The following is a 5,909-nucleotide window of genomic DNA, read 5'->3' as shown; positions in this document are numbered from 1 at the left end:
GTAATTTTTTTAGTACTACCATTGTTTTCATGAACTGAAGACAGATAATTCTTAATGTCTAGTATTGAAAACATACGGATTCTTGACATGATATCAATAAAATATATGTGGTTAAGGTAAGAGGTAAAAGATTAGCTTTTACTTTTACCACCCAGATTTTTGATGTTGATACACAAAGCTAGAGTATAACAGCCTAATATGTATGCATCTAGATAAATCTATAATGATTTTATCTCAAGCTGTATTCATCATAATGTAGACTAAAACCAGTTAAAATAAATTTACCAGTTGCAATCAAACAAGAAATGAAGCCTGGTCGTGTGCAACCTCCCCCCCAAACTTTGAAAAGAAACAAACACCAAAATAAATAAACAAAGTCTTGTGGTTTTACATGTAGCACAGCTTCTGACCTCCATCCCACCTCAAAGAGAGAGTACTGAGGAAAGAATAGAAATTATTTTTTAAATCGTGAATATTCCTACCAATAGCCTTCAATTCTGAGATAAGCTGACAGCTGCTGTGAGGAAAATTACAAAGATAAAACCACCGAGAGTAGGAAACTGCTGGAAGCAGAAGTTTTCAAGGTTCGCCTTGAGACCTCAGCTTAGGTAGGAAGATCATACATAGCTTTTCCTCTTTCAAGGCACTAGGCTGAGTGGAGGATGAAACTTTGCTACCATAAGAATGCAAAGGATCCCCAACTGGGATAGTTCAGATTGGTGGAACTTGGGGATGATATATGTTTTGTTATTTATACTTGTTTTCAATGTTTACATTTTTAATAATAAGTATATATCATTTTTATTATAATAATATCTTTTTTAAAAAAAACAGAAACATAATGATTATCTCCTTATACCTTTTAAAAAACAGGAACATTATGATTATCTCGTTACACATTTTTATCTTCCTGTTTTTTATAAAAGACACATGTAGAAAGATTTATCATGATATTAAGTGGTTATTGACTCGGTTGGGCATTGACATTCTAGCATACTCCTATGGGCAGTCAACACCGTAGAGCGGCTCGCCTCTCTCTAATGTTTACCCTTGTGTCATTATTAAAATAATCCTTTGAAAGTGCTTGGTTGACATTCTCCAAAATGACCCCTTTATTTTCAAAGGTCTTATTTGGACACATTTTTATCCACAAAGCACTTCTTAGTTAATTGAAAATGTAATTGGAAGCAAAACCAACTTTAAAGCCTACTTGTGAGGATATTTCATAATTACAACATTAATTGAGTTGATTAAGTCAACATGATTTTGAAAATTACCTTCACAAAGACAGTTCCTATGTCCACATATTATAGTTCCTCAGAAAAAGAGTGTCATTTCTTCTAAAAGAAAAAATACAAGAAATCCTTAAAAACATAAAAAAGGATTTTAAACATAAAGTCAACACTACTAGGTATTTTAAAATATATTTTTTTAAAGCCAACAGATATATATATATATTTGTAAATAAAAGCAAATAGTTTTATGACTTGAAATAAATATGTGATATTTGAAGTATATATAAAGTATTTGAAGTATATTTACCAACTCTACAGGGAAATCAAGCACAGCAATGTAAGCTGTTTTACATAACTATTACCAAAATCAGGAAATACTTTATAAATAATTTCCACAGACAAATGTTATCATTGAGCCTGAGTCATTAGGATTTAACATTCTACTCATGGCTCAGTGGGGAATAAAGCTAAACTTCTAGACGATAAACAATGCATTCTTTGATTATTTTATTCCGATCACATCTTTTTACACATAAAATACCAGAAGATGCATATAAACACGAAAACAAATGGAATTATTTGGAAAGTTAAGAATTCTGTAGAATCCAACATCAGCAGAATGGCAGACTAAAAAGCTCCAAATGCTTTTCCTCCAAAGAAACGTTGAATAACAACAACAACAACAAAACACCCTCAAATGATCTTAACCAACTTTGAATGAGCTCTGAAAACAAAGGTTTATAGCAACCAAGCAAACACCAAATCAATAAGGTATCTCCAAAACAGTAGGAGACCTTTTGTGGTGTTTTTACTTTCTCCACTCTGTCCCTGGCCCAGTGGTAATCTTGGTCATGGAAAAAGCAACTCAGTTTCTAGTTCTTCTCATCCTCAAATTGAAGGGAGCAGAACATACCTTATTTGCAAATTACTGGGCATATCTGTTCTAACGTTTTGGAGGTTATTTGAAGAACTGATGCACTAGTCTCTCTCATAATTTGGAATACAGGCAAAGAACGAGATCCTCGTAAAAGCTGTAAGGAACTACAAACCCACACATGCCTGGGATAAGAGATCACGCATAATAGACCATCTAAGGCCCAGAGGAGAAGCTGAGGTAAGACTCTGGGAAATTAGGACATTGAAAAGCAACTGTTTACATACATAGGGGATTTTAGAGAATCACAAGTGCATGTCCAGCCAAGATTCACACTCAGAAATGTCCTGAGAAGACCTTAAGCTTTCACCTCAAGGTGAGGCCTGGGCTCAGGGCGAGCCTAGCTAACCGATGAAAGGCTGACCCTGCGTGAAGTCAGTTTGTGTAGACTGGGAGAGGTAGTTGTTCTTTCTTTTCAGTCCTGTGTGTGTGTGTCTGTCTGTGTGTGTGTGTGTGTGTGTGTGTGTGGCAGGGTGACGTTTTTGTTTATTTGTCTATTTCGACTCCTGGCATTCAAGGAAATCTCTTTCAAAGCACTTGCTGAACATGAGCTAAAGGAACAGAGGCTTCAATGAGTCCATATAGAAGAATAATTGCTGCATAGTTTAAAAATGTCTCAAAACAGATGGATTACTGAAGCTTTTAACAATTAAAAAATAGGAAGTCTTGAAGAATGAGGAAAATCTGATTTTCAGAGTTACTACATTATAATAACAAAATGCCCGATTTGCAATGACAGCAAAATAATCACAAGGTAAATAAGGAACAGGAAAACATGACTCATTCAAAGGAACAAAATAAATTGACGTAAACTGGCTGGGAGGAAGCCTAGATAGCACATTTACCAGACAAAAAAATTTAAAACAACTGTCTTAAATGTGCCCAAAGAGCTAAAGGAAAATTACAAATCTGTTTTAAAACATGGAAGTGAAAAAGGGAAATAGGAGGAAAATAAAACATACATTCCAATTCCCTTATCTATAGTAGCTGAGACTCAAAATATTTAATATATCGTGTAAAGAGGACAATTCAAGTAACAGAAGTCTCAGCATATTTAAAAGTACAGAGGTAAACACTATGAAAGACAATACTATCGACTAAAATTGTGTAGTGAAGAGATGTAAAAAACGAGAGAGAGAGAAGAGGTAATAGGCTAATTTTACCACCACCTGACAACATTACTTGAATATCTACAAGTGAAAAAAGCATTAGAGTAAGTTTTGCCATCAGAAAGTGTGATCTTCCAAATTCATTCTTCTTTTTCATTTGGTTTGGCTGTTGTTAAGTCCCTTGAGTTTCCTTATCAATTTTAGTATCAGTTTGTCAAATTCTACAAAGAAACCAGCTAGGATTCTGATAGGAATTGTGTTGAATCTGAAATCAATCTAGGGTTTATTGCCATTTTAACAATATTATGTATTTTTCAAAAAGTCGCCTAGATCAGTCTCTATCCTGAAATCTTAACCTCATCAACTTTACAGAAGTTTTAACAGAATTTAAAAAAAAAATAGGCCGTAATCCCAAACTGGGATTTTTCGTCTAGTGTTGACAAGCTATGGAAAATAAATAAATCTTATCATGGAAATTATCTCAAGTACATTTATTTATTTATGTATTTATGTATTTATTTATTTATTTATTTATTTATTTATTTATTTATTTTGAGATGGATCCTTGCTGTTACCCAGGCTGGAGTGCAATGGCGCGATCTTGGCTCACTGCAACCTACACCTCCCAGGTTCAAGCCATTCTCCTGGCTCAGCCTCTCAGGTAGCTGGGACTACAGGCATGCGCCATCACGCCGGCTAATGTTTTTGTATTTTTAATAGAGATGGGGTTTCACCACGCTGGACAGGCTGATCTCGAACTCCTGACCTCAACTGATCCACCCACCTCTGCCTCCCAAAGTGCTGTGATTACAGACGTGAGCCACTGCGCCCGGCCAATTCGTGTAAAAGCAGCAGGAAGAAAGCACTTACAAATATCTACCTACCACACCTAAATTGCACTGAGCTTTTATGGTGTGTAAAATAAAGCATCTGGTTTTAAATAAAGAAGGGAAAAGTAAAGAAAATAAAACAGTGTATTAACTATGAATTAAGGTACAGCTGAAGTAATTAATAATAAATGGATCAATAATTACCATATCATACATTAGTCATGTTTGACTCCTTCCAAAAACTATCTAAAATATGTTACTTAGACACATACATAAACTCAGGGGTAGAATTAACTCCCTAGTAAAACAATTTGACAAGTGACCTTACGTCTATTTATAAAGAATGTCAGTAGACACAATTGATATGATTTTTATTATAAAAGTTACACAAATTTCCAAATTTAATCACCTTGAAAACTTTGTTTTAATCTGCTTAATCATAAGGAAGATTGATCCATATATTTGTTTCACAGGCTCCTCGGAGCCTAAATATTTACATCTTTTGCCTTTCTTACCACCGTGTAAATTGTAGAACTGTTGGTGCAAAGATCAAAAGGAAACCTAGACTGAGGGACCAAAAGATGGCATAAAGTTTGGAAGGCTATGTGGGCTCTGTGTGAAGGGGATGTTTTCCAAGCATTGTAACAAGAGTGGATTGACTTGAGGTGGAGTCAAAACATTCACAGGTAATGTAAGCTGGCTGGAGGGAAGACATCAGATCTGAAATCAGATCAGGTTCCTTGCTGTGAAGATATGTTAGAAGGCAAGTTAGAGTTCCATTGTTAGAACAAGATGCCAAATGTTGATCCTGGCAACTTAGGTTCTCAAGAACACTTGCTGGTTCAGGTCTTTTTATATATTCCCTGTGATATTCCAGAGTCACTCACATAGGGCCTCCACTGTGACATGCAAATAAGGCATCTGGCAGGTGGCAAAGCCGGGATGCAAACTCAGTTCTAACTGTGGGTTAGAACAATGAAGCAGAAAAAATAACACAAAAGAAGGAGGAAGGAGAAGGTGGAGGGAGGCGGATGGTGGGGGAAGAAAATAAAAAGAGTGTTGGCTTCTGCAACACGTGTACTAAAATTTTACATCAATGACACAGAGATTAGCATGACCCCTGCACAGGGATAACATGCAAACTTTGTGAAACATTTCATATAAATTGAAGAATGGGATGGGCATGGTGGCTCACGCCTGTAATCCCAATAACAGACTGGAGTTTGAGACCAGCCTGGTCAACACGGTGAAATCTTGTCTCTACTAAAAATACAAAAACGAAAATTACCCAGGTGTGGTGTGTGCCTGTAATCCCACCTGCTTGGGAGGCTGAGGCAGGAGAATCACGTGAACTTGGGAGATGGAGGTTACAGTGAGCCGAGATCACACCGCTTCACTCCAGATTGGGCGACAGAATGAGACTCCATCTCAAAAAAATAAATAAATAAAAGAATGTTTTAAAAAGCAGAGAAAGCAAAGAAAGAAGATGAAAAGGAAGAGAAGGGAAAAAACAAGAAAACATGTGTACTAACATTTAACCTATGGTGCAGAAACTATGAGAGCTCATGTCTCTCCTCTGCTCAAAACCATCCAATAGATCTTACTTGAAGTGAGATCCCATATCATTATTACTTTTTAAATTTTATTTGTTTGTCTGTTTTGAGACAAGATCTCACTCTGTCACCCAGGCTGGAGTGCAGTAACACAATCATAGCTCACTGCAGCCTCCAACTACTGGGCTCAAGTGATCCTCCTGCCTCAGCCTCCGAAGTAAATGGGCCTACAGGCATGTGCCACCACA

At 36.3% G+C, this 5,909-nt stretch overlaps 1 non-coding gene across 1 annotated transcript; it reads left to right on the top strand.

Annotated features, from left to right (window-relative positions):
• The first annotated feature begins 5,164 nt into the window (after nucleotides 1-5,164).
• LOC112424627 (U6 spliceosomal RNA) lies at nucleotides 5,165-5,274 on the top strand. The gene has a single exon (XR_003015413.1). It is a non-coding gene; the product is annotated as a U6 spliceosomal RNA (small nuclear RNA).
• The last annotated feature ends 635 nt before the right edge of the window (nucleotides 5,275-5,909 follow it).

This window comes from Macaca nemestrina, chromosome 19 (genome assembly GCF_043159975.1).
Source record: "Macaca nemestrina isolate mMacNem1 chromosome 19, mMacNem.hap1, whole genome shotgun sequence".
NCBI lineage: Eukaryota > Metazoa > Chordata > Mammalia > Primates > Cercopithecidae > Macaca > Macaca nemestrina.
This window is presented reverse-complemented; position numbering and strand designations above follow the sequence as displayed.